Here is a 19628-nt window from a genome sequence, read left to right as displayed (position 1 = left end):
TAGGCATCTACGACCACAAGGAAAGTGCAGCCCTCAATTGGTCCTGCAAAATCAATGTGCAGTGTGTGCCATGGTGTGTCTGGCTTTTCCCATTCTGGGACAGGAGCTTTCGGCGGGGCGCTCCGGCTGCTCTGGCAAGGCTTGCATTCTCGCACCACTGTTTCGATGTCGTTGTCAATGCCAGGCCACCACATGTAGCTTCTGGCACACTTTTTCATTGCAACGATGCCCCGATGTCCGGCGTGGATGAGAGACATAGCTTGTGCGCGTAGTTCTCTCGGCATCACAACTCGGGACCCAAATATGATGCAGCCGCGATGGGTGCTCAACTCTGTAGCTCGCCTGCGGTAAGCGTCGAAGTTGTCCCCTTTGAGTTTATGCGTTGGAGCTCGTGCTTCTGTGATCGCTCGCACTTTGTCCTCGGTAGGGTGAATGCCTTCCGCATCAATTCGGTGTCCCAGAAATTGCACCTCTGGCACCGCAAAACAGCACTTCGATTTGCTTATGCACAAATTAGCGTTTGCTAGCCTTTCGAGAACGAGCTCTAGGCGCACTGCATGCTCTTCAGTGGAAGTGCCACTGATGATGACATCATCAAGGTAGACACAAACTCCTGGGAGGCCCTGAAGAACTGTCTCCATGAATTTTTGAAATATGGCTGGGGCTGCAGCTACGCCAAAAGGCAGTCGCTTGACTTTGTACAAGCCCTTGAGTGTGTTAATTGCCAATAATTCAGCAGTTGACTCGCTCACCTTCAGCTGCTGATACGCCTGGGTGAGGTCCAATGTGCTGAAGACTCTTGCGCCACGTAGTACACTGAATACTTCTTCAGGTGTCGGTAGCGGGTAAGAGGACGCTTTAGTCGCAAGATTGACGGTGCTCCGGTAGTCTCCGCAGAGGCGTATGGTTCCGTTCTTCTTGCGAACTACGACAAGTGGTGTGGCCCATTCTGAATGCTGCGTCGGCTCGATGACACCTTGCTGCTCCAGTTTGTCCAACTCTTTTTCAACTGAATCTCGGAGAGCAAACGGCACCGGCCTGGCCTTCAGAAATTTGGGTTGCGCGTTGTCCAACAACTCCAGTGTGACCGGGGGCCCTTCGTTTCCTGGAATCCCTTCCGAGAATACTCTTTCGTATTTCTCTTGCAGTTGCTCAACCATGTTCTGGCTCGGCGTCTGGTGTATGCCGCATATCATCACGCCTAGTGGAGAAAACCAGTTTCTCCCTAGAAGGCTTGATCCTGTGCCCTTCACAACAAGCAGAGGTAGCGTATGGGTCTGGCCGTTGTAGTTAACCTGCACGTTGGCAGAGCCCAATAGTGGCAGATTCTGTCCTGACCACGTTCGCAGGTGCGTGTCGTCTTGTTGCAGGGCGGGTGCGTCAGATGGCCATGAAGTTCGGAACGTGTCCTCACTGATCAGAGTACAGGCTGCGCCGGAGTCCACCTCGAACTTAATCAGCTGGTGATGTACGCTTACTTCTGTAAAAATCTTCGGTCGCGTGCCGAGATTCATGGTGTTCAGGTCGTGCAACACAGATGGTGTTGCTGATGTTGCTCCATGGAGATCAGATAGCGGCGTATTCTCTGAGGCGTTGACGCTGTGATTAGGCTGGGAAGGTGACTTTATCTTGGCAAGTCTCCGTTTCGTAATGCATGCTCTTTCGATATGCCCTCGCTTGTGGCAAAAATTACACGTGGCTGACTGGAATCGACATCCCTGGGGGTTGTGTTGGTCGTCACACCGCCAGCAGCGTTGTGCCTTTTTGACCGATTTTACAACAACAGAAGGCTTGCGCACCTGGTTGCTTGTCTGGTGTACCGGCTCGGTGTTCCGGCGAATCCCTCTCTGCTGGTGACCGGCGCTCTCCGCTCGAACGGCGATGTCGTAAGCTTTGCTGAATGTGAGGTCCTTCTCAGCGAACAGGCGCTGCTGCAGTGACTCGTCACTCAGTCCGCACACAAATCTGTCGCGTAACATCACGTCCAAGGGAAGCATGGTGGTGTTAGCAGAAGAAGCTGCGTCTCCCTCCTGCCCGGTAGCTGTTGTCGACAGCGTTCCAAAATTGCAGTCGGCAGCGAGCTTCTTGAGCGCGGCTACGTAGGCGCTCACAGTTTCTCCTCCCAGTTGATCTCGTCGTTGGAAGCGAGCCCGGCTGTAGACCTCGGATGGCCTTGGGTCGTAGTGCTTTTGCAGCGCTTTTACGATGTCGTCGTAAGACACTGCCGCTGGTGTGCTTGGCTGAATAAGGGCGCAGACAGTATCGTAGGTCTGCTCCCCGCACAGCGTCAGCAGGTTGGCCCTCTTCAAGGCTGGGTCTGTGATGTTGTTAGCTTCAAAGTAGAACTGAAGGCGTCCAACCCACGATGACCACGATGAGCCGTTGAATTCTGGTATCTGATTGGGAAACCCTCGCGTAGCCATGGCTTGTCAATAGCGTTGCGTAGCGCGGGTCGAATCCACTTTCTCGTCGCCACTGTCGTGTCCGGTCGCTGTGTTGAATGCAGCGAAAGACGCACACGGTACTTTAAGACTTCGTTTATTTAAAGCCGATGAGGGTGCGACCAGCGTCGACCGAGGCAGGAGCCGAACTGGCCGCCCGAAGAAAGGGGGGAGCGGAGAAGCGTCCACGGGAGGGAGTGGCTTCCCAAAACAGGAGGAGGATGCGGGGGCGCACCATGGGGGGGGGCATCTGGCGACAGCGTGCGACGAGGGGCAAGTGGTCGTTAGGAGGAGGATGCGAGTGGTCGTTAGGAGGAGGATGCGAGTGGTCGTTAGGAGGAGGATGCGAGTGGTCGTTAGGAGGAGGATGCGGGGGGCGCACACACACAAAAGCAATAAGGGGACACAACAGTTTCTAAGTTATTCGTGGCGTCGTTCGAAACTGACCTTGATATATTTTACCGATATACTTCTGTACTTGCTCATATCTATAATTTAAAGTGAAACCGAAGAAGTTTTATAAGTAGATGAGTTTAAACGAACTGAATGTATGAAGCTTGCAGGTAAAGCATGCGAAATATTTTTCGGCTGGCATGTGAAATATTGGCGTAATCACCGAGTAATGCGGCGTTCGTGTTCAGGATTCTCTACAGTGCAGAGCGACGGGCAGAGGCCGAAATGATGACGTCACGTACGCCGGCGGTACGTTTCCAGCGAAGAAGCGGTTTTTTTTTTCAAGAAAGAAAACGTATGCCGTCGAAGGTGAAGCTCACGAAGCATTGTTTGGCGGCATCGAAAGACGCACGCCAGCATGTAGACGAAGACAGCGGACATCTGAAATGTAGACAGTTATGACGTCACCGCGAGTTTGCCCGCACTCCTCCATCGCAGTGAGGAGAAGCTTGAACATCGTCGCTGTTTTAATCGGTGATTACGTCGCCATTTTAAATGCTAGCGCTAAACTACTCTTCATGCTTTAACTAGAAGCTTCATAGATTAGAAGTTTTGAATAACCTCGAATTCTCAAGAAACCATTTGGCCTACCCTTTATTTCTAGAGTCGGGAATATTTCGTCACAAAATTAAAACTAGAGTGTCTAATTTTTAAAGGTGGCAAACGAAACTTAGCCACGAAATATCACCTGATATCTGTGCTACCTGTCTTCTCGGAGGGAACTGAAAAAATTATTTTTACTCGCATTACAAAACTCTTACACAAGGAAACTGTTATCACAGCTGCTCAGTACGAGTTCGGTAAAGGTAGATCAAAGGAATCAGCTCTGTTAGCATTAAATGAAAGTTCCTTGCAGAGTATTAAAAAATGTGCCTATAGTTTCTATTTTTCTCGGTTTTAGTAAAGCATTTGATTGCCTTCATGAAAACATTCTCCGTAAGTTACAGTCCCTGGTATCCGCAGAAATTGTTTAGCCGTTCTTAAGTCTAACCTTAGCCACCGGACTCAGTTTGCATCTATAAGTAGTTATACGCGTTCCCTCCTCCCCATTACACTTCGGGTCCCACAGGGTAGTGTATTAGGGCCGTTATTGTGTAATGCATATACAAATGATATCGTGGACATAGATTCTACGATTTAATTTATTTTGTATGCAGACGACAGCAATATACTTATTGGTGGTACCAATGTCGACAGGTAAATATTAAAAAGAAATGAAGTCGTGGAAAAGCTATACATGTGGTCCAAACTAAACCCTATTTGGATATGTCCAAAAAAACAAAACCAATTATACTCCGTACCCGAAATAAACCCCTAGAAATAAAGCACCCTATTAATTTTGAATACCACAATATAGACATTGTCCACGAAAACGTTGGTCTACATTTTTCTTCCATCTTAAGCTCGGATGCTGATATCAACTAGCTTATGAAAAAACTGTCCCCATTTACAGGTATGCTATCGCGTTGACGTGAGTAGCATCCTGTAAAAGCCTAACTACCATGCTTTATTCAATTCACATTTAAACTACTCTTTGTTAATAAGGTGCGCAAGTACAAATATGAATTTAAGCAAACTTCGATTATTGCAAAAGAAAAAATTATCCGCTGCATTGCGAAGATCAAACCACAGTCTATCACTAAGTATGAATTCCTTTCTTTTAATATCATTAGTAGAGAACATATATATATATATATATCGATTATGGCAAGCAGTGGGCTTCTCTTCTACTGAGGTTCAAACCTTTCTGTCATCTCTGGCATCTTTAACACAACGTACTACTAACTTACACACAAAATATCCAGATGTCTGGGAAACCCCCCATTGCCGTAGATATTACAAACATCAGTCATTAGCACATAACCTGCCATCAACGCTCAATATGTTCACAGGCAGTGTTAGTCCAAAGCAACTGCGCCAGTACTTTGCAAATTTATGAACCGTACTGTATTTTATCTCCTGTCTTTTCTTATGTGTTCGTGTCTCATTATGACTATGGTAATTGGGGTATTGTGACATATAGTGTATTTTTTTCTTATCAAACAAGTGGTGCCTTTGACTGTGTCTTTGAAATTTATATTTTGCGTATGTGGTGTATATTGGTATGGTGACATATAACCGTATTTATTTTTCCCCTTCGTAACACTACCACGTAACGGTCTCCTTGGCCCCGTCGAGCTGTTTACTCAACTTGCGGCCCAGGAGACGATGCAGTTTTTTCTGAGAAAATAATCAATACATGCATGAATTGACGGGGCTACAGAAGCCTGTCCTGCTCCCCCCCCCCCCCCCCCCCCCGTCTAACTGGAACATCAGCTCAAGTTCTGCAGTGGCTGGGGCCTTGTAATTTCTGTCAGGTTATTGCTTCACAGAAAATCAAAGGCCTAAGCTATGCCTGGCAACGTCGTGTTCGTGTTAGTCCTCCGCATGAGCGTACCCGACAACAGCAGATCTTCTCTTTTATCGCGGATGAAAGGACTCCTCCCAAACTGTTAATGTTGGGTTGTCGCGAAGGTACGATGTTGTCGGTGAAATTTTTACGATGAGTGAAACCGACTTGCAAGGACGAAGCCTTCCCAAAGCCTCATCCGCAGCAGCGAAAGGTGTTGCGAGCTCCTTTCGAAGACGTTGAAGTTGAGCAAGGTGCCAGAAGAAATGCGTTCGGAAGTTACGCTGAGGTGTGCACTCTCGATGTCGCCCTTCATGGCCGCAAAGTTCTCCAGCTGTTCCCACAGGAATTACTCGATGTGCCTAGAATCACCAGAAAAGATAGACATCTGGGCACAGGAGGTGCCATTTTTCAAGAATTCCTCGCACACCACGGCATGGCATTTTATCGTCGTTATCAAGTTGTAGTGAACGAAATTTATTGCTTCACATACACTGAATTTGTTACATATGTACATCAAATTTCGTCTAATTTCATGCAGGAATAGGCAAATTGCTTTACTGCGATAACTTCCAGGTATTTACCTATTTTCTCGTAGAAGTAATTTCTTAAAAGCAAAGTGAAATAATGAAGGTGGCATTTAAAGTAGAAGAAAAAAACATCAGCACGAATACCATAATGCCATGTATCCACCCATACTAAGCACAGCATCAACCACATCACCCCTTTCTTGTCAGAATATGCCTTTGTGGCAAGTGCGATCACTTCAGGAAGCTTGTACTGCTCACAAAAACAGCAAAACTCCTCACATCATCTCATCACGATTCCATGGTACGCAAAAAGCACCACAAAATTCAGTGATGCAGCGACAAGTACCGATAACAAAAGCATGTAAGAACACGTTTTTGGCACCACCACTGTTCACAAGTACAGAAGGCTGGCACCAGTGGGAGAGAAAAGCAAACAAATTTTAAGGGAAAAGCGGCGCAACGAATAAGGACAGTGTAACCGACTACAAGATAAGCACTTGTCCTTGTCTTATGCGCTGCTCTTCATTTGAAAGAGAAATAAACCAACCATCCCAGACCGCTAAGCCTGCACACAGCTTCTTTAGCACCTGCTGCGATAACTTTTGAAGCCACGCCTCTCGTAACTGATGCCCACAACTCTACGCTTCAAGACGCCTACTTTCCATCCAAGGGCGAACTTCTCCACTGCTCAATCACCAGCTGTGGAAGGTGGGATACAATTGAAACATGGGAGCGCTTGTCGCCTTACCGCTATGCTCGACTCCATTGTACTGTTCAAGCCGATGTCTAAAATCTAGCTGTCACTGAGCCTGCCACGTTCCGGCGAGGCACAGTTGCCGAAGCTGCAACTTGGCACACGCAATTCCGTCGCAGATACAGTGCTTACAAAATGTTTTTGTGTTTAAGAGAAAAAGGTGCAAATACATTCAAAAGCTCGCTCGCAGTTAAAAGTATTTGCTAGGGAGGTTTCAAGGCCATTTTCAGGCTGCATGTGTACATTGTACTTCTGCTCTAGCCGAATTTAGTCCTCAAGAAATGGCAGCAATCTACAAGACCGTTTTTTTATTTCGTTTTTATTTACATCATAAAGATGTTGGCAGGCTCAGGCAAAAAGAGAACTATTTTCGCTTGAACGGAACTCGAGCCCCCCCTGTACACGGCATGCAGCGAACATTCAGCATCAAATATTACTTACATATCAACTAATAGCCTGATAATTGCAAACAAACCCTAAGAAAAAGAAAATAATAAATACATATTATATAGTATCAGCTTAGCGCCGTCAATATTTAGAAGCGAATATGCTTGGGCGTGTTCGTAATACATCGTAACTAAAGAAACATAGCGCAGGAACAAAAAGACGACGACGACGGCGACGAGATGGTAACTTTCAACACAGCGCTTAATGCGGAAAGGAGCACATGCCCTTCTGAATCAGTCGAAGTAAAAAAAACCACGAGAACCAAGTAAAAATTGCTGAGAAGCAGCCAAGCCACGGGCTCAGCCAAGAAATCAAGCTCTTTCCTTGATAATGTCACAGACGGCCACTAACAAATTTATCCCCTGCTCGAGCTATCTCCAAAGCTTCCGTAATTTCCCATGTCAGTTCATTTCGGTGACGATACAAAGTGATCGTCATATCGAACAAGGGACGGCAAGGTGGTTCCGCGTCGCATTTTTTACAATGCGCAACCAGATGGCCGTCTGTGCCGATGTTACAGACTTTTTTCTTGCGCTCTAGAGGAGGCGTGTTCAAATATCTCTCAGTTTAGCCTATGCACTGCCTTCCACATGAGAGTGGAATTTTGTAGACAACTCCCCTCCCCTCCTATGTTTCCTTACTGACGATGGTTCATATTTAAATAGGTATTAGAAAAACCTATCTTTGATGGAGTACAGTCTACATTTTTCTACCTGCAAGTTCCTGGTACATGATGCTTTTTGGTTTGGTTTGTGGGGTTGAACGTCCCAAAGCGACTGAGGCTATGAGGGACGCCGTAGTGAAGGGCTCAGGAAATTTCCACCACCTGGGGTTCTTTATCGTGCACTGACATCGCACAGTACACGCGCCTCTAGGATTTCGCCTCCATCGAAATTCGACCGCCGCAGCCGTGATCGGACCCACGTCTTTCGGGTCAGCAGCCGAGCACCATAACCACTGAGCAACCGTGGCGGCCACAAGAATTTTTAAGTCGCGGCATAGTATAACACATCTCACGCCTGAGTTCAGTTTCACAAATTGTAACAAACCAAAATTATTGCTGTCGAAGTAGGTAAATGGGAACATTGGCCTTTAAATCTGGTAACTGCAAACACGCAGTCTGGTTATTTTGACGGATTTTTCATACCTCACATTTAAACAGTAGTCATAAGAGTTATGTACTGGGACAATGTTAAAACGTTTGAATGGTTGTTCAGTATGGGCATCAAAACTCCCATTTCCAATACAACGAATCACCCTTTCTTGCAAAAGGTATAATTTGTTCACATTTGTCTGCGTAGAATAACACCATACCAAAAATCGGTAATTAAGGTTAGCAAGAAAGAGGGCTTCATGGAAACAGGAAGAAGAGATACTCGCATGCTCAAAGTAGGCATCCCTTGACATGTCTGCGCTGAAGAAAAACCCAATTTTAATGCGTTAAGAAATTCTATTCGCCAATTAACAAGAAATAACACATAGTCTATTGCTCTCACGTGCTGTCTTGAATGGTAAAGGACAGCTTTTGTTTTTGCGGGCTTAAAGGTAGTGACTTCAATTCACTCCATTTAATTCTGTCAGAGTGAATAGGGCAGTATCATCAGCGCAGATACCGTAGTGAATTTTATTTTTAATTGAAGTGATGTGATTAATGTACAAAATAAAAAGCATTGGCCCAAGAAAGCTTCCCCCGGGAAAATCAGTAGAAATGCCTTCAATGTAGAACATAGTGTTCTCACTGCTAACTCACGGCACACGGTGCTGCAGATAAGACTGGAGAAGACGTAGAACTGTACCACGAACTACGCACAACTCCAGTTTTTTAAAGAGGGTTTAGTAATTGAGGCGGTCAAAGGCCTTTGAAAAGTCAACGCAAATTATTGTGCACAACCGTTGAATTTCAACAGCTTTCTGAATAACTTTTCTGCAACAGCAATGCAGCTTTCATGGATTTGCCAAAGCAATGCTGCCATAGGCTGACAAGATTAAAATCTATTACAGAAATTTGATAACTGCTTATAAATCGTTTTTTCCAGACCCTTGAACAAAATAGAAATTTGCGAGTAATAACGTAAATCACTTCTATCACAAGTATTAAACAAAACTATGCCATAGAAATTTGCACCAGCTTGAAAAGAAGTAGCCACTATTAATCTCTGTTCGTGTTTTTAGTGCTGGCAGTCCTGGTGGATGGTTATGGAGTCGTTCGGTACACTGGAACTGTTGGCTGTTTCAGCTTAAGCTTGTAACGAACCACTGGTTGCCTGGGAGTCTCCTGGAATTTCGTGCTCCTTGCAGCTGCCCTTCTGCTGTGCTCCAGTGTCCATGAGAGCACAGGCACTATCACGACGCGCCTCTACGGCTCCATTTTCGGAGTGTCTTCCTTGGTCGTAGAAGGAGACGACGTGGCACCAGCAGACTGTCCTCGGATTTCTGCAACTGGCAGCACCGTGTGACGGGCGGCGAGAACACAGCCGCTGGCGGCTTTGTCTCGGAGCCTTAATCAGCAGGCTCTACATGCTGGACAGGAGCGTAACCTTCAGCACCAGCTGATGTCCTGGCCCGTTTCCTCGAAAATGCAGCGGTGTCTACATCTCCAACCGAAGACAACATCCCTTCACTGGTCTTGCGCTTAGCGGAGCCACGACTACAGGGTGTCGTGGAGGTTGGCTCCCGCTTCTGCTCTGCTCGGCGTCAGGCGCTTTAGCAGTTGTGTCCAGCGCTGCGCTGCTAGAGAGCCAACGGCTGCGTCGAGCTACAGGAGCCCTTTTTGGGTGCGTAGTCTGGACGGACTTGCTTGAGTGGTTTCCACTTCTCGCGTGACGCTCTGTCTCAACGTCACTTCCACTACAATAACCGTCACCAGTGCTCTCAAGAGCTTGGTGCGTGCTAGCTGCAGGGGCAGCCCTGCATCGAGAACCATTTAGCCTGGACGGTGGTGCTGCAGTGCGCCCTTCAGGGTCTTGCTGCCTGTCAGGTGTCAGGCGGGAACTGCGTCAGGCCGACGTAGGCGGCAACTCTTTCGCGGCACCTGTGGACGGGGAACACCTTGGTGGTCTGCCACTTCCCTTCTTGCTGGGTTCTTTGCCTTCAATGGAACCTGGTTCTAGTAAGCGTTCTTGGAAGTCCGCAGTAGGGAAACGCTGATGCAGCCTTGTGGTTTTCTTTGCAGGACTTGGTGCTTTGTCTTCAGCAGGACTAGGCATGGGCCAGCCACGTGTGGGAATCGGCATCCGAGAAGTTCGCTTGGGGGGACTCTGCTTGAGTGAAGATGACGCACGTTCTATGGGAGTTAACTGCTTGTCTAGAGCCAGATGAGATCTGTAATCAGGTGCTGTGGGTGCAGGCTCTCCTAGAGCAACAGAAGAAGTGGAAGCGCTTGCAGTCCTGACCCTGAATCTCTACAATGGCGTTTTGTCCTTAACGGCAGTTGTTCGTTCCTGCACTATGCTTGTGGAAGAAGGACACCGCCTGTCCCCGGTGGTCTTCGAATGGCTCGGATTCTTGCCCTTGGCAGTACTGCGCAGACGCGGTTCCCTTTCAGGGCTCGGTGTCTGAGCAGCCTGCTTTCGAGTACTGTGCGTCACTGGCGGCTTCTGCTTGGTTCTGCATGCTCTGGACTGCCCCCTCACCTCTTGTGCTGCCTCGAGCCTTGCAGTGGTTGGAGTGGCAGGCTCTTCAGGTGCTTTCACTTTGCTGGTCTGTGGCTCTCGTTTGGGCCTCGGCGTTGCAGACTGCTTCCTGGATACCCCTACCCTTCCTGGATTGGGTATCTTTGATTGCCTGCCAGGGCTGGGTGTGGCCAGCGTCTTGGCTGCGCTTCGCGGAGGGGCCAAGGTGGCTTCCACGTGGCTTCTTCCTCCCTGACTGGGCGTCTCCGACTTCCGACTTGGACCTGGTATATTAAGCTTGGTGCTGGGTGTACCTGCGATCTTACCGGCTGCCCATTTTCTTCTAGCAGAGCGCTGCAATAGCCCCCTCTTAGTGCAGCTTTCTGCTGACAATGGTTCCTCGCTTGCAGCTCTTGTCTTGCGCGCTCGTGATGCCTTGCTTCTGCATCTGCTGTGGTGAGCCTTGGTCAGAGTAGCTGGTGACCTGTGAGATGGTGGCACGCCTTTCCTACGTGATGCGCGTGGTGTCACTGTTGCCAAACCATGTTGCTCCTCTTTCGAAGCAGTCATTCGTCTTTCTCGGAGGTTGTAGGAAGAGATCACAACTTCATGCCTCCAGCGTGGTTCACCTGAACGCTCAGGTGCCTTCACAGCTTTTTCAGCGCCACTTTCATCACGTTGAGCCTCAGGTGCAGTGCGTTTTGGAGCTGACTGTCCTGAGCTTGCTGCTGTCGGAGATGGCTTCGCAGGCATCTCATGCGTCCTCCTTGTATCAGAAGGCGATGGGGAGCAATCGAAAGGGCCGATAGGAGTCAAAGGAAGAGAGACACCGGTAGGAACAGGTGTTTTCTTTTCTGCAGCAACGTGGACACCTCTCCCAGCTTCAACAAGAGGAATGCCCATAGCTGGAGCAAAGCGAAAAGACTCGATGACTTGTACAGGTTTGTCTTCAAAGTGTGTTGCTTTTGCCGGCGTCATCAGCGCACCTTCTGGGTGGAGACCGTCAGATCTTGGAGACAAGTATCGCTCTTCCACAGGGAAGAGCGCATCGTTGGGAAGAGACCGCTCAACCTGCAGGTGCTCTACACCGGCTGCTGCCGTCATCAGGCCTGCTGGGAGCTGACGCTCGACTTCGAGTAGATCCACTGACGGTGACGCCTGCATGTTAATGACCCGGCCAGTGGTGCCATAGCTGCTCGACCAGCCGGCGTCAGGGCTTTCGATACGATGGGGCTGCAATTCCAAAAGGCGCTTCTCAGGACGTGCCTGAAAAAATAACATCGTTCTCCTCTCCTTCCTTTTCGCTTCCTGAGGCTTTGGAAACGCTGATGACGATTGCGTGCTGCACATTAACAGGTTCGTCTTCTTCCTTGGCAGGGCGTTCTTTCCACTGACTGCGAATGCTGGCACCCGCAGGGAGACAGGTGACGCCTCTCTTTAGTGGGTCTTCGACTAGCTCGGTACGGTTATTGCTGCAGAGAGGAGTGGGTTCTTCCACTTCAGCAGGAATCAGAAACAGAGTAGTGTTGACCTGTGTGTTGGCAACAGGTGCAGTGCTGATGTTTGCAGTACCGACGTGTGGAGTGCTGACCAGTAAGTTCTAACGTTTGTAGTACCGACATGCAGTGCCAAAAGGCGCAGTGTGCACCTGTGCGGCGCTGAACTGTGCAGTGCCAACGTGTGCAGCGGCAGCCGAGGTGGGTATTGCCTTCTCTTCCGCAGGTGACGTCACCACAAGGCCTGTGCTCAAATCTGCTGCCAGCGCAACCAAAAGGGATGGGATATAAAGTAGGGAGAGAGGCGACTCAAAAATAGTACGAAAGAACAGGGGTAAAGTGTTACTAACTAAATATACAGAAACAAGAAGTACATCACACACGCACAGAAGATGAATAAAAAATAAAGGGTCACGATCGTGACTGATGCCATAGTTCTGCAAAAGCAAAAAAGGAACATGGTAGACAACAGCCCAGTCGTCAGCCAAAGCTCAGGCCTCGCTCGGTTTCGCGACCACGAGCGTCGCCTTTGCTCAACGGAAGCTTCATCGAAAGATGAGAAAAACTCCTCTTACCCATAGAGAAAGAAAGACTTTATTAGAGATCAAATAACGGCCCGATATGTGCTCTCCAGCTGTATGGACAAGAACGACCTGGTCTACGTGAGCCTTGGATGTGTGCCATGCTTGCCACTGGGAGGAAGGGGCACGGGGCAGCGTTAGTATGGAGAAAGGATGGACGTCTCCTTTCAGCTTGCGCTTAGAAGGTGCGCACAAGTAGTAAGGCGACAAAATAAACATAGCGCGTGAAAAGGTGAACGTTTATTCCTCCACATACAGCGATATTTAAAGAACCAACGAGGACAGTCATGGTCATTTTGAGGTGCGTAGCAAGTTACCATGAAAGCACCGCATTGTTTGAAGCAGCCCGTTTTTGTTCAATGCACTAGTCATACGTAAGCACAACAAAAATGCTTTTGACTGCAAAGTACGCACTCTTGTTCATTCTGGTGCATGACCGACACATAAACGAAAAGCCTATTAATTTGCAAATACATACAGACCATGAACTAGCACTATGTACCGCCACCTCTGCTTAAAGGGTTTGCCTAGCGTCGGGCCGACATCAGCAGCGGCACGCAACGACTGCCGATTCAGGACAGAGTTCCGAAACAGCCTGAGTCAGTGCTCATTAATGAATTCACATGACCAAAACCTATGCCGTAGGGAACACGTGAACCCATTGTGAAATACAGTGCAGTTGCCGTAAACCATCGGTGCGTTTGCCAAACGAGAGGATATTTTCCTTCTAAAAGCTGCACTGCCGCAGCTTCAGAAAACAATTTGAAATAATTGTAAACAGCGCTTAGACACACGGACGGGACAATAAACACGACGACATAGGCGCTTAAGTTCAACTCTATTCCAGAAGGCCGGCGAAACATTTCTTATATACCCCTAGGACAAACGCTCACCTGGGAAACGAAATTTAGCACATGTGGCGGCAAGGAATGACACGGCAAAGGTAAAACAACAAAATATTTAAGATCTTTCCGGGATACAACAGTACATCGGGCCGGAAGCCAAGCTCACTTATCACTAAAAAACCAGCAGAAAGAGTGAACCGGAATACGATTACCAAATTCTTCTTTACAACAGCCAACAGCTAACACAATTGAATAATTTCACCAAAACTCTTTCCTAAAAACAAGATCGGAACGTTGAAACCGAATAAGAACAAAGAGCTACAAAAAACACAAACAGTTAAAGCGAGGTGAATGCATATAATGGCAAGAAGGCAAAAAATGTGTTTAGGATGATTTGGTACATAAACGAACAAAAACGTCCGTGGTAACAAAGCCGAAGCCAGTAATTCACATGGCTAAACGGAAGTGATGGTGTGCGTTAAACACTAAATGCGTAAACAGAATGCTAAAATATACAGACAGTTGACAAAGTTGTGAAGGCTAAAAGCGAAAAACAAAGCGGGTGGTAAAAAAAGGAATACAAAATAATGTAAAAACTCGTCGGTAAAACCAAAGCAAAGTCAGACAGAACCAGAGAGAAAGGCACTGTATTCGAGAGTGAAACCGAGGGTAATCTTACGCATTCACCCTTGAGCCTCAAAATCTTGACGGCTTCCACTATTTCAAGTGTCAGTTTGTTCCGGCACTTTTTAAAACTTTAGGCTCTTCGAACTTCGGGCAGCGTGGATTTTGGGGTCATCATTCCGACAGTGAACTGGCAGGTTCCTGAGGAATGTCCCTGATGAATAATTTCCATGCTCCATTAGACTTTAATTGATACATCGGCCTGTTTGACCGATATATGCCTTGCCGCGAGATAATGAGATAGAATAGAAAACGCATTCTGCGCATGCCGCCAGCGGTTTTCTGTTGCATGTGGTGCAACCGATGTTTCTTTTTTCATTTTAATTTACCTTTCGACAGAGTTGAGATAGGCGTTGAGGGGCAGAAAAGACGGCCTCTACTCCTGGTTTCTTTCTGCTTCAGTGCAGCTTGCAGGTCGCGGCGTATTTCCTGGGCGTTCGCGCCCAGCGTCGGCGCTCTTGGCGTACGCCGGAACGGGCGTCGAAAAGGGGCATGAATCTCCGTGTCCCTGGTGCTGGCTGGCTCCCCCTCTCGAGTCGAGGGAAAGAATTTCAAGCCGTGACGAAAAGGGGTTGGGGGGCGCTGAAAGAACGATGGTTTGGTTTACCCCAATAAAATTTCCTGCGCAATTTCTGTGTGGTAATTGTGTTACTTTGGGGAGAGGTATATACCTATGCTATATGATTATCAGGAGCTTTAGAGCAGCATAAAACCGAGTGGTTTTTCAATTTAAAGCAGCACTTAGAGATGTATTGGATGGATTTTTTTAACGTTTACAGATTTTTATTTTACAAAGTGCGAGTGATATGTCGGTGTGGTCAGTGAAGGTGGACCGTACAGCAAGACGGGCATTATGTACGTAATAGAGCTCAATAGTCTGAAAAATGATTAATTATAGTCAACTAATCAGCTTTTATAATTTTGATTTTGGGGCGTAAGTCTGTACCGCGAAAATGAAGGCCGTCAATAAAAAAAGATAACCTTAGCTTTTAAATTTTCGTCATCGTTAATGAAATACTGAACATAACACTTGCAAGCTCGGTGAATTGCCTTGTCCGCTTCGCATATTCATAAACGCGTCGCTGCGCGTCGTATCGTCGCCGAATTCACAGAAACTTTTTCTACATCATAAAATACACAAACGGTGTCCGTGTTTGGTGCATAAAAAAGTGACCGACAGTTTTATGCATTTTCAATGCGGGTAAACCAACTCAGCGAGCTTTGAAATGCGTAAAATCTGGCGCTCAATATTTCAAACCCCTATACCAATTAAAATAAAAGTTAGAAACTGGGCTCACCTTTTACGATGACGGCTTTTAATTTCGCAACATAACATTGCCCCTTAGAATCAAAATAAATTGTCCATTAGTTAATGTTAGTTAATTAATCGTCTATTAAATCAGGTTTATCGCTTACATAATGTTAACCATCCTGTATAACCCCCCTACACAGCACGGACGTATCTCTTAAAGTTTTAAAATAAAAATCTGCGTCAAAAATTTAAGCTCTATTACATATCTGAAGTAGTAGCGGTAAGGACGTACTGCACAGTCGCTTACGTCTGCATGTGGCGATAACAGCATATGTATGAGAGCATTCTGCAATGACTGTGACTAATTTCATTACATCTTTTGTTTGGCCGCCCTCCATCACTGGTTGGAGGCGCCACGCCCCAGGTTCACTCTTTATTGGCTAATGTGATAGCAGGCCGCGTCGCTGGGTCAGGCAGTCACTAAGAGCGAGCAGTACAGAACTCGAATGAGAATAGTTATACTGGCTGTGATGCTGGTGTGGTGCTAAAGTAGCAGCCTGCAACATTGGAGAACGGCAGCCTAGGTGCTTGCAGAGATTGCAGATGAAGCGCGCCGCAAATCGTTGGATTTCTTCATTTTTTTTTGTACCGTCTCCTTCGGTAGATCTCGCCGTATGAGGGCACATATACATAGGCTGCCATTTATTATATATTTTCATATGAAAGCATATAAGGTTTTAATAAAGGAGTAATCACTCATTTTCATTCCGCCAAGCAGTCACACGGCTACTAAGGGACCCGACACAGCTTCCACAGAAACTTTTGCACTTTCGTAAAAAGATTCGTCCTGGTCTGGGGACATGGTGTATGACTGTGCTTGGATGGATGCGAATAAGTAATTAATACCTTATTGGAAGTCTGCTCTGCCTTAGGGGAAATTTCCCCTCAACATTTAACCAAAAGTATATAAGGTTATGGGCAGATCTGTCAGTATATGTTCGTATATAGAACTAGCTCCATATATAAGCTCCAGCCAAATATGGACATATACAGATTTATCTATATTTGGCCATATATGGCCCATATAAGTATATTCATCCATATATGACTGTTCGCAGATATGGCTATATACGGATTTGGCCGTATCTGGGTATATAAAGCCCATATATAGAAATCCCATATATGGGCTCCATCAGATATGGTCATATAAGGATCGGACATATCTGGCTATATAAGGATCATATATACATATATTTCCATATATAAGTTCAATCCATATATGAATATATAGGGAATTGCGCATATCAGACTATATATGCCAGATATATCCATATATGAGTTCAATCATGATATGGATATATAGGGAATTGGGCATATCAGGCCATATATGCCAGATATATCCTTATATGAGTTCAATCATGGTATAAATATATAGGGAATTGGGCATATCAGGCCATATAAGCCAGATATATTCATATATTGTCATATATGAGTTCATTCATGATATGGATATATAGGGAATTGGGCATATCAGGACATATACGACCATATATACATATATTTCCTTATATGAGTTCCATTCAGTTAATGGTATATAGGGAATTGGGCATATCAGGCTATATCCCGTATATTCATATAAGACCTTATATGCCCAATTCCCTATTTGTTTATATCTACAATTCACACACGAGCTAGACTATTGCGGCTTAAGTTCTTGTTCCTCCTCTTGAATAACGACACAAAACTTGATAAAACTAGATACCTGCTTACGCCTAATACATGTGTCACAAGAACAAAACATGAAAAACATCTATCTGAATATAGATACCACAGTGATGCATTCAAATTTTCATACTTCCCGCATGTAATCCGTGAATGGAATATGTTGCCTTCTGAAATTGTAAGCCAGCTCACTCCTGAAGCATTCGTGTCGAAGGTAGCAAACCACTTTCAAAACTGTTAACATTGTCACCATGTGTCATTTACCATGTTTCTTTCTATGAGAGTGAAAAGTTCCTTCTCTGCAGTCTTTTATTGTGTACTTTTTCATGCATATGTGCACCCAATCCTGTTACGGCCTCAAAGAGAGGCCAACAGTATGTAATAAATAAATAAATAAATATGGATTTTTTCATATCAAACCAGATATGACATTTCCGTACCACCGCCGCGTTTACCAAAGGCAATGCACATTACAATGCTCATAGTACCAACTTTCTGTCAACATTATTGTCTTAAACTTGAAATGAAACGAAGCATTTCATTCTCTTCTTCTAGCTTAGAGTTTTTTCAGTTTCACTGACCACTTTTTTCTGGAGCTCCTCGAGTGTTTCGTTCGCATATGTAAGTGCTTTGTTCGTTTCAATCTGCTCTGCTCGTAGTTCCCGAATTTCATTCCTTAAACTCCGCTCAACTCATTCTTCCATCGTCTTCATTTCTTGTCGGAGCGCGTGAACGTCAGCGCGCTTCCCCGGTGCTGAGCAGAAGAGGGCCGTCTCTACCCCGCGCGCGCGCAGCAAACACGCCATCCGTGGCGCTAGTGTCACCGCGACGCCAGCGCCCTCCCCTGTTATTTGAAGTAACGCAACTAAGAAGGGTGCATTGCGGGGAAGCGAACCACCAGGGTCAAGTTGAGGGTGCACTGCGGGGAAGCGAAACAGAGGGGACCAGTCGCGTCCCCACAATTTATTAGCGCGCGCAAGCCATCTATAGTTGGATACAACTTAAGTCTGCAGTGAAGCTCCGCCCACATTCAGCCTCCGCGCGCAGAATTCCTCCACGACGAAAAAGTAGTCTGTGGCTGAAACATTTCTTGTTACGTAAACAAGAAGCTTAGCACAAGAAAAAAGTTACGAGCTCTACAGTTTTCATACGTGGATTGTTTGATATAGTCAAGCATTAAAAAATTGATTTCGTTTACAGTTGCGATTCGCCAGCGGAGTAATACAAGACGCCGCGGACCGTGGCCCAGTGTTAGCAACTGCTGTTTTTATAAGTTGTATCCTACTATAGTACAATTCGTCTCCATGTAGTGTCAGTACTGCATCGGTATAAGTACGGTACTTCATACTGCACCTTACTTTTTGCCTCACGCGTTTCGAATGTCGACCACCCCGTATCACCTTGAACTGCGTCATAGTTGTTTCCATGTACCCCCAAGACAAGCCTGCTTTATTTCATCTGTCAAGCATGTTTTGCTGTGTTTTGTGTTGGGTTTAATGACACATAAGCGGCTAAGGCTATCATGCGCCAAGCATGTCTTGCTGTCTGCTTTATTTCTAGTGCCGAATTTGTGGCAGAGCCCAAGCACACCACAGCGTTTGCAAACGTCAAGCCCGGTACCATTGCACCTTCCCAGATTCTCGGAATAACCACATGTTTTGTTGCGGAAGCAACACTACGCTAGGTGTGAGCGATTTCGCAAAACCATGGAGAGCCCCAACTGCGCATGCGCGAGGAATGAGTGACGTCGGAACAGGTGCCGTCACCGCTGCGCCAACAGTGCATTGTCCAAAAGGAGTGACGTCACACAGCGCATAGCTGCGGCGCTGAGGGCACCGTCAACTCCTCCGGGTGATTCAGAGGTGCCGCCGCTGCGATTGCCACGCCGTTGCCCAATTTATACTATCTGATTTTAAAACTGCCATACCAAATTTTTCTCGCGGTAGAGTCCACGTCCCTGCATTTCGCATACTGAACTCCCTCGCCGCACACCCGCCCCGCCACGTGGAGCTGATATGGGTGCCTGCCCACTCCGGGAATCCCGGGAACGAGACCGCCAACGCTTTAGCCCGAGGGCCTCTCAACCGAACACCGGCGGCCTCCGATCTGGGGTTTTCGCGGGAGCGCATGCACTCATTCAGTGAAATGACGCAGGCCTACAAAGCCGAGCGTCGACTCTACCCCCCCCCCCCCTTCCCTCCCCATCCCCTTATATACGCTCGCGCTATCACCAAGTCCAACAAACCCCTCCTGTACCCTCTGCCACCACCCCAAAGCCACTCTCGACCATATCCTTTTCCTCTGCGCGGCGGACCCTCCCCCGCGGGGCCTGGAGCACGTTACCACTTGGGAGGCATGGGAGACCCTACTGTGCTCCGAGGACCCGGCCAAGCAAGCCATCGCCGTAGGCCGGGCTGCCAGCG

At 47.0% G+C, this 19628-nt stretch overlaps 1 pseudogene; it reads right to left on the bottom strand.

Annotated features, from left to right (window-relative positions):
* Positions 1–9163: 9163 nt before the first annotated feature.
* LOC149355612 (uncharacterized) lies at positions 9164–18620 on the bottom strand (annotated as a pseudogene).
* Positions 18621–19628: the final 1008 nt, after the last annotated feature.

Source organism: Amblyomma mixtum, chromosome 3 (genome assembly GCF_055824585.1).
Source record: "Amblyomma mixtum isolate Tamu chromosome 3, ASM5582458v1, whole genome shotgun sequence".
NCBI lineage: Eukaryota > Metazoa > Arthropoda > Arachnida > Ixodida > Ixodidae > Amblyomma > Amblyomma mixtum.
The sequence above is the reverse complement of the archived record's forward strand: the minus strand, read 5'-3'. Positions and strand labels throughout refer to the sequence as shown.